At 43.8% G+C, this 16715-nt stretch overlaps 1 protein-coding gene across 9 annotated transcripts in view; it reads right to left on the reverse strand.

Moving 5' to 3' along the window:
- Positions 1-6113: 6113 nt before the first annotated feature.
- CELF4 (CUGBP Elav-like family member 4) overlaps positions 6114-16715 on the reverse strand; it is a 912878-nt gene continuing 902276 nt past the window's right edge. For 8 of the 9 annotated variants that reach the window (XM_048503051.1, XM_048503048.1, XM_048503052.1 and 5 more), the window contains exon 13: positions 6114-8346. The gene's annotated coding sequence lies outside the window, so the exon portion shown is untranslated. Of the gene's footprint in view, positions 8347-13236; positions 13328-16715 lie in introns of all 9 variants that reach the window. The other variant, XR_007245022.1, reaches the window with a different exon arrangement.

Consider the following 16715-nt stretch of genomic DNA (forward strand, 5'->3'; position numbering starts at 1 on the left):
TGTTAAAATAAAGTCGTGCCTTTTCAGTTTTAACTTTCAGATGAAAAGAACCATGATCGATACACTCTGTGTATCTCCTTTATGTTGGAAATGCCAATAAATGTAATTTGATTGGTCCACAGTAGAAAAGTAAGGTTCTAGTCTGAAAGCCCCTGAAAGAACAAGATTTCTAGGGCAGAAACTTTTGAGACTGAAATCTTCCATGTCGAAGGAAGCTTTGACCCTGAAAAGCTTCTACCTTGGAAATCTTGTTGGTCAAAAAGGTGCTGCTCGACTGGAATCTTTTTCAAATTTATTTATTTATTTATTTATTCATTCATTCATTTATTATATTAGATTTTAAACCGCCCATCCCCGAAGGGCTCTGGGCGGTGTACAGCAGGCCAGCAACAACAATAACATAATAACATTAAACACAGCAGGCCAAAAACAACATTTTGCACAATAATAACTAAGCTAATTTAAAACAATTTACAAATCTATAAAACCATAAAAACATAGCAGCAATATTATATTATATTATGTTATGTTTGTTATATTATATTATATTATATTATATTATATTATATTATATTATATTATATTATATTATATTATATTATATTATGGCGCCCAATCCCAAGGCCGGGAGGGGACAGTAGTGCTAACTAGATGTTATATTGGGCATGCCAATGATGGGATGGCACGCAACACAGGGGCATCCTGGAGGGGATTCACCAAGATCCCGCAGGGCCCGCACCTCTGATGGAAGAGTGTTCCACCAGGCAGGGGCCAGTGCCATAAAAGCCCTGGTCCGGGGAGAGGCCAGCCGCATCATGGAGGGGCTGGGGGCCACCAGTAAATTGGCCTCTGCCGATCGCAGAGGCCTACCCGGGACATTTCTTAATAAAGCCAAAGAAATTAAATACAAATCAATGGTATTGGAAAAGTTTACATCATCATTAATACATTCTTTATGTAAATCAACGTTAAATATAGAGTAATTTGAAAAAAAAAATGACTTCTGCTCTATGTCAAGAAGTACTCCAAAAGGAACAGGTGAGAACAAGAGCAATAAAGAAAATATACAGAAAGCAACATTATCCAAATGCCATAATACATATAGAACTTACTAAGTTCTATTAATTGCTTTATTGTCAAAATAGAAAAGGGAAAACCCACTATCTAGGGTCTAAAAATAATACAGTATATATTTATATTTTACAAAATAACTGTTTATTGAGTCTTCTTTCTAAGAATGTCTTCATGGGATACCAGATTTTTTCAGCTTTATTCATTTGAAGATTTTTCAAGCAAGCGGATAATCTGTCTATTTCCATAAATTCAAAGATCAATGAAATCCAATTTTCTTGCTGTGGCGTTTTATCGTTTTTCCATTTTCTTACTATCAGCACTCTTGCCGCCATAATTAAATACAAAAATAAATTAAGATTCCTAGTTGATTCATTCTCATGCCCAGATTTCAAGTAAATATTTTTCTGGATTCCGTTCAAATTTTTCTCCGGATATTTGTTGTATATATCAATGTATTGTTTTCCAGAATTTTTAAAATCTTTCTACAACTCTACCACATGTGGAGTTGTGAACCTATGTGTCTCTTACGCTTCCAACAAATTGTGGGTGGGGGAGTTTTCAACAATTTTGGCCAATTGAAGAAGTGTTAAGTGCCATCTATGGAAAACTTTATATAAGTTTTCCCCTGAAGTAAAAAAAATGTTTTGCCCCCCAACTTTTTTCCCATTCAGAATATTGTATTGGTTTTCCAAAATCATTTTTAAAGGGTCACCATACCGCAATGGGTAGGAACCACTGCCATAAAGGATACAGTACTAGGTGATATGAAGGAAAGCTCGTTGATGTCCTACAGAGATCAGTTTGTGTTGATCTGTGATCTGTGTGGTGGTGACAGGTCTGCTTTTGCCTGCAGCCCCCTCTCAAGGATCCCCAAATCCTCCTGGGGGGGCAACTCTGTCTCTCAGCTGCTTTCATAGGAAACGGTCAGGACCGCCGTGCTTTTTTCCCAACTCTGAGGCCTTGCCCCTGTGTTCTCGACTTCCCCCCTCCTGGGCAATGTGGGGACGATTTAGGGCCTTGGTCAGAGGTGGGACCCAGCAGGTTCTCACCAGTTCCTGAGAGTGGGTTACTAATTATTTGTGTGTGCCGAGAGGGGGTTACTAATTGGGTACGCTTTCCCATCTCCACGCCCTCGCCTCCCCGAGAGGCATCCTGCCTTTGAACGTGAAGGTTCCATATAGCAATTGCGACTAATAATGTAACTCCCTGAACTGGGTTAATCCTTTTCAGGTACTGCAATTCATGGATTCTCAGCCTTTCGTACCTTTTATCTCACCAGTCTCTATCAAAGAATCTGTGTGTTTCACCATTGCGGTGTTCAGATGTGTGAGTTGGGGCATTTTCTATAATGTGATGATGATTTAGAAATGACCTGGTGCAAAAAATTTTTTGGGGGTCGTGGTGGGGTGGCTGCCCATGGGGGGGCATCCAACTCAGGTTTTGCCCAGGGCTCAGGTTTGCCTAGGTACGCCTCTGCCCCCTTTGCTGAGGGCGGGCTGGCGAGGGAACCTGTTACTAAAAAATTTTTATCCCACCACTGGCCTTGGTGTGGCCCTGGAGGAGTAGCTGCTTGCCAACTGCCAGTCTTCCCCGCTCCTGGTGCTCCCTTCATAAAATAGTGCGTCCAAGATGGCAGAGGGCAGGCTACGTGATACAGAGAATGGCTACCAGAATCCAACGTTAAAAAGTATTTATTAGAAAGAAAAATAACGACTAGCATACTTTTGGCACAGCATGAGATTGAGCAAGGAATTCAAAAGAATGGTACTATAGGGTCGGATCTTAAGTGTAGCATATTACAGATCTCATATTATAGATATTACAGAGTTCCCATTACCTGGAAGATTGTACCAGCAACCTGGGATAACACGTCGTCAAGATGGCTGCCTCCCCTAGTCCACAGTCAAGAGCTCTGATGGTCCCCTCTGATGGTTCCAGCCAGAAGCCAGCTTCTTCCTTACTCCCAGGAGTTTCTCAATTTCTAGTCACCACTCTTTTGACTTGGGGAGTCTGGGTCAAAGAAGGTTTTCCTGCTAGTTCCAGGAGTTCTCTTCCTGTCACCCTTCTATCCTTTTATGACCTCCGAATTTGTGATGCCTGCTTGGAGGATAGGGGGTTGGTCCAGCCCAATGATTCTTCCGACCTCTTTTGTATTTCCAAAAAGGTGGTTGGGTGAGGCTGGAAAAATGCGTAAACATTCCCTTCACATCTCAAGGGAAAGGGGGGGAAGCCATTTCTTCACAGTCTGACTTAGTGAAAGACCCTTTGCCTGATTCCAAAGTGTGGGTCCCTAGAAGATTTAGGAGCACGATGCTGCAATTCTGTTAAGGGCACCTCATAGTTTTTGGAATTCCCAAGATGCTTCAGGGTTTCTTCCTGTTGTGGATTTTTAAAGGATGCAGACTGTGCCTTTTTCTCTCTGTGATTCCCAGCTCTGGTTCTTACATAGTCCATTGTGAACACACTAATGTGATATACAACCATGATGTGCCCTGGAGTTGCCCATTGGTTAAGTTATTTTAGAAATTCTGGAACCAGTTGTACCATCTCTAAATCTCTACAATAAACATATTGATGGTTGGATGGCACCAGGAACTAATAGTATCAGAGATAATCCTTGATGGTGACCCAACAGGGGTCTGATGACCTTTCTGATAGGGTGGGGGGTTTAATTCTTGTATGATATAATTATCCCTTCCAGGGGTGGCCAACCTATGGGATCCCAGATGCTCATGGGCTACAATTTCCATCAGCCCCTGCCAGCATGGCCAATTGGGGCTGATGGGCATTGTATTCCATGAACATCTGGGGCACCCTAGGTTGGCCACCTTCTTCTTAGGGCAGTGGTTCTCAACCTGGGGGTTGGGACCAGTGGTGGGATCCAAAAATTTTAATAACAGGTTCCGATGGTGGTGGGATTCAAACAGTGCCGCCGCCGCACACACGCACCTCCAGTCCCTATTGGGCAGGGAGGTTGCTTTAGTAACCCCTTCTCGGCACTCAGAAAAAATTAGTAACCACTTCTAGAGAAGTGGTGAGAACTGGTTGGATCCCACCTCTGGTTGGGATCCCTTTGGGGGGTCACCTAAGACTCTCTGCATCAGTGTTCTCCATCTGTAAAATGGATAAATGTTAGGGTTGGGGGTCACCATAATATGAGTATGACGACTGAGGCTGAGATTAAGCTTGGGAGAGCCACTCTTATCCCACCTCCATCTCGGGTCCTTTTCCCTCCTATTGACTCCAAACCAGCTGATTGTTCAAGGATTTATTGTAAAAGTTCAAACAAAGAAATAAAACATAAATGCAGTAAGAGATTGCTCAACAGGTTACATTCCTTTTGGTTCTTTGTCCCCATTCCGGGAACCCATGGCCCAGAGATTCTTCTCTGACCACGTCTCAAGATGGAATTCCAAAACCTTTGTTTTCCCCTTCTCAGGAAAACTCTGTTCAGGCCATGAGGTAACTTAGGCCTTTGAAGTTTCATCCTAGCACCTCTGCATAGTTTCCTGTCCTCCCTCCAGGAGATCAAAAGGCAAAGATGCTTTTCACAGTCATATGTGACTTCCCTTTACTGTAGCAATAGCATCTTCCATGACAATGAGGAACTGTATTAAAGGGTCGTGGCATTAGGAAGGTTGAGAACCACTGTGTTAGGATCTGCAAAAATGTCTAGCTACTTACATTCCAGACCGGCATATGCTGTCTCTCCTATGGTCTGCAAAATAGACACATAACACCTGATCACTTTGTTCAGGGCTCCATGGCAGAGTGACAAGTGCTTGGGGTAAAAATGGAATATATTCCTCATATTTTGCATCAATGTATTTTCCTTGGTTATATTTGCTATGCCTCTTTCTTTCTAGCTTGCTTTATGGTGCCATATATCATTTAACTGTTTAACAGTGCAACCCACACTGGGCATGTGTGAAAAAGTTGTGGTAGCGGCGCAAGAGCGTGGATGCCCCATATCCTAGTGCAGTGGGTAAATACACCAGTGGGAGGAGCAGTCCACAGAGCCTGAATGCAGAAGCTGCCATGCTGGGGTTGGTGGGGGCATTCCAGTGGCACCCCCAGAGGTGGAGCCAACTTTAGTAGGCTTCCTATAGCCTTTTGCCTAGGGAGGACCCCTTTGGTGGCATAGACTTATGCTATCGAACAGAGTGGCATAGCCCACTGGGCTGCAAAGGGGGTCTGCAGGGCAGTCGGGGATTTCTGCAATTTGTCTTGTTTCATTCAGATTAGCCTGTGCACTCCCACACATGCCAGCTGGGTGACCTTGGGCTAGTCACAGATCTTCAGAGCTCTCTCAGTCCCACCTACCTCACAGGGTGTTTGTTGTGGGGGGGGGGCGGGAAGGGGAAGGAGTTTGTAAACCCCTTTGAGTCTCCTACAGGATAGAAAGGGGGAATATAACTCCAACTCTTCTTTTTCTTCATGCGCCACCTGAAACCCCTTTGGAGGAAATCCACGGGGAGGGGGCAGTTTCGCAGTGCTGTTCCCGGCCACTGTGAAACTGCCCCCTCCCTGTGGATTGCACTGTAAGCATTATGTCTCTTTCTCCCCCCTTCTGAATCTGGATACCAAGCATTTACTCCACCTAGGCACAAACTTTAGAGGGGGGAATAGAGACAGTTTTACAACCCCATCCCCCCAAATCCCCTAACATTTCCCTACAGCCGGTTTTACAAAATTCTGACAGAGCCATCAATGGGGCAACATCATTTTGGCCTTATGAACATAAACTCACACACACACCCCGGCCCACCCTGCAATCTCTCTAAATTGTCTGCACCCCTGTTTGATCTTCGAACCTAACAGGTTGAAGGTAAAGGCATGATGGAATACCAAGCCGACATTCGGTGGAATAGCGTCATTAAGTCAAACTGTTTTATATAACAAAGGGGGATTTGTTCTGATACTCAAACAATGTATATTAATGAAAAGAGTCGAAAGAGATTCATTTGGTTCTCAAAGCAAACATGCTAATGGGGAAAGGAGAAGGGGAAAAAAACCCACAGAGACATAAAGAACGAGTCTTTTTTTTTAAACTGTGCTTTATTTAGGGCTAAGCTGGTTAAGCGTCATTCAGTAATTACATAAGATTACAAGGAGTTTTAGGGAATTGAGAATCAGAGAGCAGTCGTACGGAACTGCAGCAGCAAGGGACACACCTGGTTGGAGGCTGTTTTGTGGGTGGTCTCCCCCCAGTCAAACAACCCAAGTAATCCCAGGGGTGTTTAGCCAGCATGGAGACCTCAAAATCAGCCCCGATAGGGGGGAAAAAGGAGAAAAAATAACCCTTTAAAAAATTCCCACAAAAGAACCAAAAAGGCAAACAAATAATTATTCCGAGAGAACCATGTCGTTTTTCTCAGTCCAATCCAATGAACTGAGAGGGGGGAAAGCCCCTCTTAAAAACCAAACCTTAACATAATGGAAATAAATTATAATAAATATGATATACTTTAAAATATATGTGTTCTTAAATAATTCATTGTTTCTATTTTTTTTCTGATTCAGATTTTAAAGCAACTTTTTTTTAAACTGCTCTAAAGTCATTTACCAAAGATAAATATCGTGCTTTCATTAAATATTTTTCCTTGATTTTTTTTCTCTATCATTACAATTAAAAGTCCTACAAAATATGCAAATTTATTTACAGAAAAACAGAGCCAGCATCTTTTTTTTATTTTTAAACATCCCCCCTGTTTTTCAAAATTCCTTGTAAACAGTTTCAGAAATTCTTCAAAGAGATTGCATTTTTTGTGGTTTTTTCTTTTTGTGTTTTTATTTTTTTTAGCGTTTTTGTTTTTTTAAGATTAAGGTTCTAGGCTAAACCCCCGCCCCGCCCCACCCCTTGTCCTGAAGGATTCTAGAGCAAATATGGAATCTACTGAAGCGAAAGATGACGGGAGGTTGCTTGCAACAGCTCATGGAAATATGAAAGCATCTTTGCTGTGGCTTCGTTTCGCCTTTAGCCAAGTTTTCGAACAAACTTTGGACAGTTCGTCAGAAGACAGCAGTTCGTTTTCCACTTGCACGGTCTACAGGAGTTGAGCATTTTGATTCTTGGCTTATTCGGTTATTTCTTGACGTATTACTAGCTGGAATGGTTGCAGTTAAAAAAGCTGCCATGTAAAGCCTTCGTCTCCTTTGCCCCGCCCCCTCCCTGATAAGACACAGCTTCCAACAGCGATTGGCTGAGAGCAGGAACTGAGTTCAATCTAAACTCTACAAAAGTTACAGTTCTACTACATCTTTGTTTTTTTAGCAGTAATGCTAACTTCTATGTATATTTTTTTGCTTTTTTTGCTTTTTATGTTGTCTAATCCTCCCCACCCACCCCTTAATATAGGTATTTTAAAGTTTTTTCTTTTTTTTAAATTCTGTACAACTATTAGAATTTAAAGGGGGTGGGGTCAGAAGCATTTACAAATTTGTTCACTTTCTACTTTGTATCAGAGTTCTTTTTCCTTCTTTACTTTCTGGCCCACCGATCTGTTTTTTTAATTGATTTTTTTATTTAGGTTTTTTTTTGCTTTTCACAGATAACCCTCCTTTACCTGCCCTTTTAACCACTCAATCCATACATATTATACAGAAAACCATATGAAAGTTTCGTAGACTCTAACTAATGTATAACCAAAGATCCTCCAAAGTATCAAAGAACTATTATCTTGCCATTTGTTAAAAGCGTTTTAAGCATTTTTTTTTTCAATTTTTACATATTTCATATAATTGCTCTCAAAAACTGTTATAGGAACAGCTAAAGAGAAAAGGAAAGAACTTCTGTAATTTACATACAGCTACAAGTTTGCGATAAAAAGTTATGTCCTTTGGTCCCTATATAGCTAAGGAATGACAGATAGATGCTTAGTGACTGGTTGCCATGGGGTCTCCATAGCAACCGCATCCTTGGTGGCAAACAGGCACTCCTTTTTCAGTATCAAGGTTTGCATTTCCTGTTTGGAGGAAAGTCGCTGTGATGACATCAGTTTTCTGCAGAAATCCTAGTCAATCTTGTTCTTGTGATTGGTTGTTATACGTTTCGTTTTTCAAGCATTGTCCTTCGGACCCAGCTGATGGTGACTTTTCTTGAAGAAAATGTTTAGTCTCAACAATCAGAAAGAGAGTAAATCTGAAGTCTTCAGCTTGACTGATATTTGCTGATATGTTAAAGGTGTAATCCAACAGTTCTCGTTCCTATATATATTTATTTAATATATATATATGTATATTTCTCTAAATGCGGCCCATTCAGCTGATGCCCTAAAAAAGAGATGAAGAAGATCATTGCAGATTAAAACAATGTGGTCTTACAATTTTTTTTAAAAAAAACCTAAAAACAAACAAAAAAAGGAAACGAAAAGGAAGAATGAAAGACAGAGAAAACTGACGAAGGAAGAGAGGATCAAAAGAGCATACCTAAAAAATAAAGAAATTTAGAAGACCTGCTCCCAAGACAATCTTGCTCCCATTGTGGAAAGTAAGCACAATTTTGCCTAAAGTGGGTTTCAGAAGAAGAGGAAGAGGAAGAGTTTGGATTTATACTCCGCTTTTTTTCAACCATAAGGAGTCTCCAAGCAGCTTACAAACTCCGTTTCCCTTCCTCTCCCCACAACAGATACCTTGTGAGGGAGGTGGGGCCGAGAGAGTTCTGAGAGAACTTGGACTGGCCCAAGGTCACCCAGCAGGCTTTATGTGGATGTGGAGGAGTGGGGAAACAAATCCAGTTCACCAGATAAGAGTCCGCCACTCGTGTGGAGGAGTGGGGAATCAAACCTGGTTCTCCAGATCAGAGTCTGCCACTCCGAACCACAACACCACACTGCTCTCCATGACAATACGATCCATCTCCCACTCCTGGAGTAATAGTTTCCTATTGATTTTTTGGGGGGATAGGGCATTGTCAGCTAACTAATGAGATACCCCTGATCATTATAGGTATATATAAAAAGAGAAAGAAACATTTCAGAACTAACACTGTGTAATACACACATACCTACACAGCCTGATTTCTATAGCTCCTTAATTGGGGTGGGTGGGGAGTTTCCCCATCACTCCGGCCAATGTGCTGTCATTGTGTGTGAGAAGATACCACCCAAGCAAGTGCACACATGTCAAAGGACTACCGAAGGTGTGTGTGTTCTTGGTACTGCCATGGAGATTTATATTTGGCTTTTGGGGCTGTCTTAGGCTCTTGCATTTCTCGGTTCACCCAATGGAGGGTGCTTCCGCATTACCTTTCCAAGCTGCAAAAGCAATTCTCAAGTCTTCCCCTTTCAGTGGCATGGAAAGACTTGTCTGAGACCCATGTCCCGTATGGACCATTGCGCTGTTGCACACGTCTCAGAGCTCTGAACATTATGGAAAGTAGCCATCTGTAAAAAGCTTCCTGCCTTAAATGATTACACACTGGAAGGACTTTCAGGAGCATTTGGGTGGATTTCTGAAATGCAAAAGGGATCCCCCCCTTGCTTTTGATCTCAACATTTATGATTTGTTTTTGGTTTTTTTGCTACTGGGCCCAATATCAATTAGGGTGTTTGGATCTATCTCAGCTCCCATCAAGTCTGAATATCATGGCCACAGATCTAAACTGCTTCAAAGGGGGTCATGGAAGAAAGTGGCTATCAGCGGCTACTTGCCAATGGTGACTAGCGGGAACCTCCCTGTTTGGTGAGAGTTGACCTCTGAAAACTAGTACCTGGTGCTGGGATCCGGGACACAGCTCTACACTGAATATCCTCGTTTCTCTGGGGCAGGAGGCAGCATGTGAGCTGCAGGGAGGAGATCTTTCAATGGCACCCACTGTATTGTTGTGTGCCTCAGCTCCTGTCCCCGCTGCTATTCAACATTTACTTGTGCCCCCTTGCTCAGCTGGTAAGGAATTTTGGGCTGGTCTGTCATCAGTACACTGATGATATTCGGCATTGTTTTGAAGCCATATCCGGTTGGTTGAAGCAGAGTAGGTTGAGACTCAATCCTTCAAAGACAGAATCCTGTGGGTAGGCCGTGAGGAGCGGGGAAGAGAGCTAGAGCTGCGTGGGTAGGCCGTGAGGAGAGGGGAAGAGAGCTAGAGCTGCGTGGGTAGGCCGTGAGGAGCGGGGAAGAGAGCTAGAGCTGCGTGGGTAGGCCGTGAGGAGCGGGGAAGAGAGCTAGAGCTGTGTGGGTAGGCCGTGAGGAGCGGAGAAGAGAGCTAGAGCTGCGTGGGTAGGCCGTGAGGAGCGGGGAAGAGAGCTAGAGCTGCGTGGGTAGGCCGTGAGGAGCGGGGAAGAGAGCTAGAGCTGCCTTTGTTGGACAGAGTGGAACTTACACCTGTTCCCTCCATCCAGAGCCTTGGAGTCTTCCTGAAGTCCTCCCTTTCTATGGAGGCCCAGGTGACCCATAGGTCACCTTTGCCAGGCTCGGCAGCTGGCTCCCTACCTCTCCCAAGCAGACCTGGCCACTGTGATCCATGCAACGGTCACCTCCAGGCTGTACTACTGTAACTTGCTCTATATGAGCCTTCCCTTGCATATAGTTCAGAAACTAAAATTGGGGTAGCATGAAGCAGTCCGGATTTTATCTGGTACTCCCAGCAGGGAGCATATCACCCCAGTGCTGAGCCAACTGCGTTAGCTCCCAATTAAGTTCTGAGTTGTATTCAAGGTGTTGGTGTTAACCTTTAAGGCCCGTCGCAACCTGGGACCTGCATACCTTCAGGATTGCATCTTCCCATATTGCCCCAACTGTGCTTTACGTTCTTCTGATTCTAACTTGCTGGTGGTCCCCAGCCCTTCTTCTCTTTGGCTAGCCTCAACCAGAGCCAGGGCTTTTTCGGCTCTGGCCTGATGGAATGCTCTGTCTCCATCCGCCAGGGCCCTGTGGGACTTGGGACAGTTCCGCAGGGCCTGTAAGGCAGAGCTGTTCCGCAGGGCTTTTAGTTGGGGCTGACCGAGATTATAGAATAATCTATCAGCCAGCCCCCAGTCCACCTCAAGAGAAGGGAGTGGGAGATTGGGGGTTTTATTCTAATTGTCACCTTGAATAAATTTGAATGCTTCATTTTGTCTTGATTTTGTGAGCCACTAATGGTTTAACTCTGCGGCCATTTCCAACGTAAGACGGGGGCCACGCATGGGGGGGGCTGGGTTGGCGCATACGATGCCGGTAATTCAACTCCCCCCGGGACCGCTTCACACACGCATAACGAAAGTTTGCACGATCGACTGTCGTCCGATCGAACTACCTGCTCTGCAACCGTCCGGCGCGTCGCCGAAGCCAGGGGACACGCCCCCCTGCCCTGCACGACCGCTCCAGCATCGCAGGTCAGGGGGTGTGTCCCCAGGCCTCGGCGATGCGCCGGACGGTCGCAGAGCAGGTAGATCGACCGAACACAGGGGGGAGGGAAGGTGCCTTCCAGCCGCTGCCGTTTGCATGGCAGCGGCTGGAAGCCGCCGTTTTCTGTAAACCTCGCTCAGGAAGCGAGGTGGGAAAACGGCGGCTTTGGCAAGCTTGCTCGATGGAGCAGCCACTTCCCATGCTAACGGCTGCAAAATTTTGTGAATTTGTATTAGGCCCATGCGGAAAGGGCCTGCGAGCCACTAAGGTTTTAATTTTGTGAGCCTCTATGAGACTTTGGGGAGAGCAGCATATAAATTTAAAAATAAGTAAATAAATATCGGAGAAGGCTTTGGCCTCTATTCTTTGTTGTTGGTCCTCCAGAGGAACTGACTGGTCACTGTGTGAGCCACAATGCTGGACTGGATGGACAACTAGCCTGATTCTGCATGTTCTTATATGTTCCTTACTAAGCCAATCATAACCTATAGTAGTGTGCCCCTATGGCATGTATGGTGAAAACTGCAAATGGCCCGCTTTCACTTCTTGAGGATAGCAGATTTGCCAATAAAGTATTTTCCTTTGCAAATGGCAGAAAGAAACACTTTTGAACAGCGGTTTGGAAAAAAAACGGCTTAGAACAAACCTTCTCTCTCTCTCTCTCTCTTTGCAATAAAAGAAATGTAAAAAAGTAAAGCTAACATTTCTTAAATTAAAAAAAATGTAATCATGATCCAACTAAACTTGACATTTAAAGAGGGATGCTTAATCATTACGGCTTAGCTCTTATCTCTTGCTAGCAAGCAGGTTTCTCTTATACACTTGGTGATTTATTACATCAAGAAACTTAGAAACTGCAAAAGCTCTCCTCTGCAGGAGAAGTGTCATGCGTTATATCAAACCATGCTGGCAGGTTTTCCACACTGTTGATTGAACAAACAGCAAACCGTACACAGCAGTCTAAACAATTACAACACCGAAAATAATAAGAAGAATAGAAGAAGAAATCAAAAAAGGAAAACACTCATCCAGGACCCTTTTTCAGTGGTAAACAAACAAAAGGGAAAAAAATGCACTTTACTTTTGAGTCAGGATTGTTTTTGCCTCCTCCAAATAACAGGCCCCACCCGTTCCCCAAAAGATGGCTTTAATCAAAGACGTTGATCTGCAGAAACCTTAAAATTAGGAATTCTGGGAAGGCACGTTAGAAGCCGCTTGCTTTTATTTTCTAGCTTGCTTGGAACACAGCTTATTTTCATTTTTGTAAGATCATAGTGATGGACTGTTTGAATTTTGGAGAGGGATTAGAAATATCTTAAGGAAGAAAGAAACAAAAGGAAAACCAATTGAAAAAGGCCCCCAATTATCCATTTCAAAACACAAGATTTTAGAGTGCAAAAAAATACCAATCACACATTTCCCCCGTTTCCTTTTCCTACTCAATTTTCCCCCCACACATTTATAACAATCCCATTTTTTCCTAAAGAATTAGGAATTCACGTTATTCCCCCCTTCCGTGTGATATCTAGAGAAGCATAAACTGCTGAACGAGAAATCAAACAACAAAGAAACCACGGCAAGCACTAAAGAAAACGAACAAAGAAGAAAAGAGAAATAAAAATGAGCACAGCAATAATAAAACCGTGGCAGCACAATAGTCAAGAAAGGCACATGTGATCATGACTGGCCAATCATCAACTGATACAACATCCAAGAAAAAATGCTTCAATCACGGCACCTGCACGAAACTTGACGGCATGTCATGCAACCACTTCTTAGCTCCGTTACATGGCCCCATCATGTCACACTTTCAACTTCGAGTTGATTTGAACTTACGGACTGGGGGGACTCTGTATTCTCCACTTTCCTGTCATTACGTGAACTTTTTTCCTAGCTCAGCGCGAGACTGTGGTGGATTTGACTGGCTCTTGGTTGATTTTGTTGGAAAATTGATTGAATGACAAAAGAAGAAAAGATTTTTTTTATGTATATATAGATTTATATTTATATATAGTTTGGAAAAAAAGGAGGGGAGTCGGGAAGGAAGGTAGAGATTAAAACCAATTAAAAATTGTAAAAAAAAAGAAAGAAAAAGAAAGAAAAATAAGCAATCAACACAGCATCGTTCCGAAAAGCTCTAATGAACACACAACTGAATAAAGGGAAAAGAAACAAAGACTCAACGGGAAAAAAAGAGATTTAAATAATTTTTCTTTTAAAAAAAAGGAATGGAAAAGGCCTAGCAAGAGACACACCGACATATACAACAGTTCATGTGGACACAGAATAAACAGTGACCAGTAACAGAACAATATGTCGTGACGGCTGAAAGAAACATGCATTGGATGGATGACAGCAGACACCGATAAATTGCTTTGCAAAGTCTGGAAAATATATTGGCTGCTGACCATCCCGTTGGGTTGAAAAACAATCGAGCCCCAGCCATGTCCGTGCATGCCAGTCTGAACAGGATGGTCTATTTTTATTCAGCTATGGGAGGCCGGTCCTTCTCTGGATGGAACCGAGACCTCATGATTTCTCTCATCCCCAGGCATCGAGAAATCAACGAGGAAGAAGGTGGCGTTATGATCGAGTCTGAGCTGCCAGCCTACGCCATGTTCTCTGGAAGAGGGCCCTGTAAAGTTAGTCACCGGAGGAGGAAATGGCACAGCTCTCCGGGGAACAACGATCTTTTCTTCCTCTACCGCTTCAACCTCTGCAACCCGTCAACTGGAGCCCATCTCTCTTTCTTTCCCCCACACTCTCAAAGATTTGCTCCATGTTTGCATGGTAAAATTTCAACCCAGAGGTAATATCGGATGCCATCCAGTTAAAAAAAAGCATAAAAGTGACACAGGTCCATATTCCATTCAGTGTGAGTCCAGAACCTCTGTTGGCCCTCTGACTCGTAAGTTTGCAGAATCATGAACCACAGTTTTGTACGGATGGCCATGGAAAGATGATAACATTGTGTATTTTCCACTGTCATGTTCATCAGTGTTCGGGTTCAACGCCAATATTATATTTGTCCTTTGTACATCTTGTTATTTTTTGTTTTGTTTTAGAGGTAAGCCGAGCTGGCAGTAGAAGACAGATTCAAGCCCAGGAGCAACTTGGAGACCAAAGCTCCTTTTGACAGATGACATACGACAATTAATAGTTGTGATATACAATCCCCCTTCTTACCCGCCAAAGATAGGCTGATAGCATGCAAAGCACCAAACTCCTTTCCCGAACCCTGAACTCCCTCCCACCTTCTGTTCTTTTTGTCTGCAAAACATGGCGTCTCCTTCTGACAAGTGACTTCGGGGTTTTGTCGATAGAACCTGGCTGTTTCAAATTTTTCTGGAGCTACATAACCAATGGGCAAAAACACCAGTGGGCAAAAAAGCATTCTCCGGTAAGATCACCAGAAACTTTGCATAACAAACGCCGTGGATCTTTGTGTCCATCTGAGTTGTTTCTCACAAGACAGTTTCCTAAACGGATGTCACTTCTGAGTTGGAAACCTGTCCCCAAAAGGGTAGGTGTGTTGGTGTCTTGGGGCAGAAGGATCATAGAGTGCAAAAGGGCTTCACAGCAAACAAAATAACCATGGTATAAGTCAATGTGGGCTGGAGCCCACTTCGCCATGAGCATGAAGTGGTCTAGAGCAGGGGTAGGGAACCTTTAACACTCAAAGAGCCATTTGGACCCGTTTTCCATGGGAAAAGAAAACACTTGGAGCCGCAAATAATTTCTGACATTTAAAATAAAGATAACTATATATATATATATATATATATATATATATATATATATATATATATATATATATATATATATATATATATATATATATATATATATATAGTTTTTTTTATATATAGGGTTTTTTTACCTTTTACTCCACTCATTCTGAGAAGCGCATGGATGCGCTCGCCCTGCTGCCTGCAGGTGGGCGGGTGATGAAGCTAGGTGGCTCGTATTCCCGCCACCGTAGCCCCTGCCCCTACCCACGCACGGGGCGGGTGAAAGGGGAAGCCTCGCGAGCACGTTCAAGCTTCTACCATGCGCAGCAGGCGTCAGTTTCCCCTGCTGCCTGCAGGGTAGGGTAAAGGATGGGTCAGGCGGTTTATGGCTCGGTGGAGCCACAGTGCAGGGGCAGAAGAGCCGCATGCAACTCTCGAGCCACAGGTTCCCTACCCCTAGTCTAGAGAAGCAGTTACTAGACCTGGGACCTCCTTTTGACCCTAGGTGGTAGCATGTGACCACTGAGAGCAAGCACAGGATGTCAAAGTCATGGGGCAGGAAGAGGAGGAGCCAGCTTAGGACCTCACTAGTAGTTAGGCTGGGATCATGAGTAACCAACCTATGAAGCTAGGGGCAGGAAAGCTGAGCATCAGGAGTTGTCCCATCAAAGATGTGGAGGAATCCTCTTCACTGCTGAATGACCCAGGTTACCGCCCTTCTGTTCCTCTTAGTGTACATGAAAAGAGAAGGCATGAGCTTGGGACACTCGTTCTCTGCACATGCGCACTAGCAGCACGTTCTTCCAAAACTCCCCAAAATAGCAGTTTTTGTAGGGGTTCACAATCCACTGGAGAGTCCTTACCTGTGACTTGAAGACCAATGGTCTCGATCGGGATCGCCAGCATTTCTGAGCCTGCAGGCCTCTTTAGAATTTTGAGAGGGAGTGGTGAGCACCACCCCAAAATGGCTGACACAGAAAGCGGAGGCAAACTTAAAATGGCTGCCCCCAGAGGCAGAGCCAAATAGAATCTTTCCCTCCTTGTACTTCCTGGGAAGAAGGAAAGCCTGAGCGGGGAACGGAACCACACACAGACAGCCTTGGCAACTCCTTTCATTTGAATGACAGCAGCCAATAACAAGCCCTCCCTTACAACGGCCTCCTCTTCCTGCCCCATGACACTTTCTGAAAAACTCTTGAGGGCACACCAAAATAAGTATCAGTGGGTATCACAGAGCCCATCATCTCTACATTGAGGAATCCTGGTCTAGATTGTTGGATAGTATGATTTTGAAGTGAAAATGCACAGAATACCAGCAGCTGTGCTGAGCAAAGTAGAAAAAGCATGATCCCCACTGCAACAATCCATGTTGAGTTCATGGAGTGGAGAGCAACACAAGCCCCTTAGCTAATAATTATTACGCACAATTGTTTTCACAGTATCATAGAGTGGGAAGGTGCCAGACAGGCTATCTAGTCCAACCACTTTGTGGAGTGTGAAGCTCACCACCTTGCTAGGCAGGTGATTCCACCACTGCAGTACTCTCATTGTAAGTGTCCCCCCCCCAATATCCAGTCATAACCT

The sequence above is a fragment of the Sphaerodactylus townsendi genome, linkage group LG07 (assembly GCF_021028975.2).
Source record: "Sphaerodactylus townsendi isolate TG3544 linkage group LG07, MPM_Stown_v2.3, whole genome shotgun sequence".
In the NCBI taxonomy this organism is placed as follows: Eukaryota; Metazoa; Chordata; class Lepidosauria; order Squamata; family Sphaerodactylidae; genus Sphaerodactylus; species Sphaerodactylus townsendi.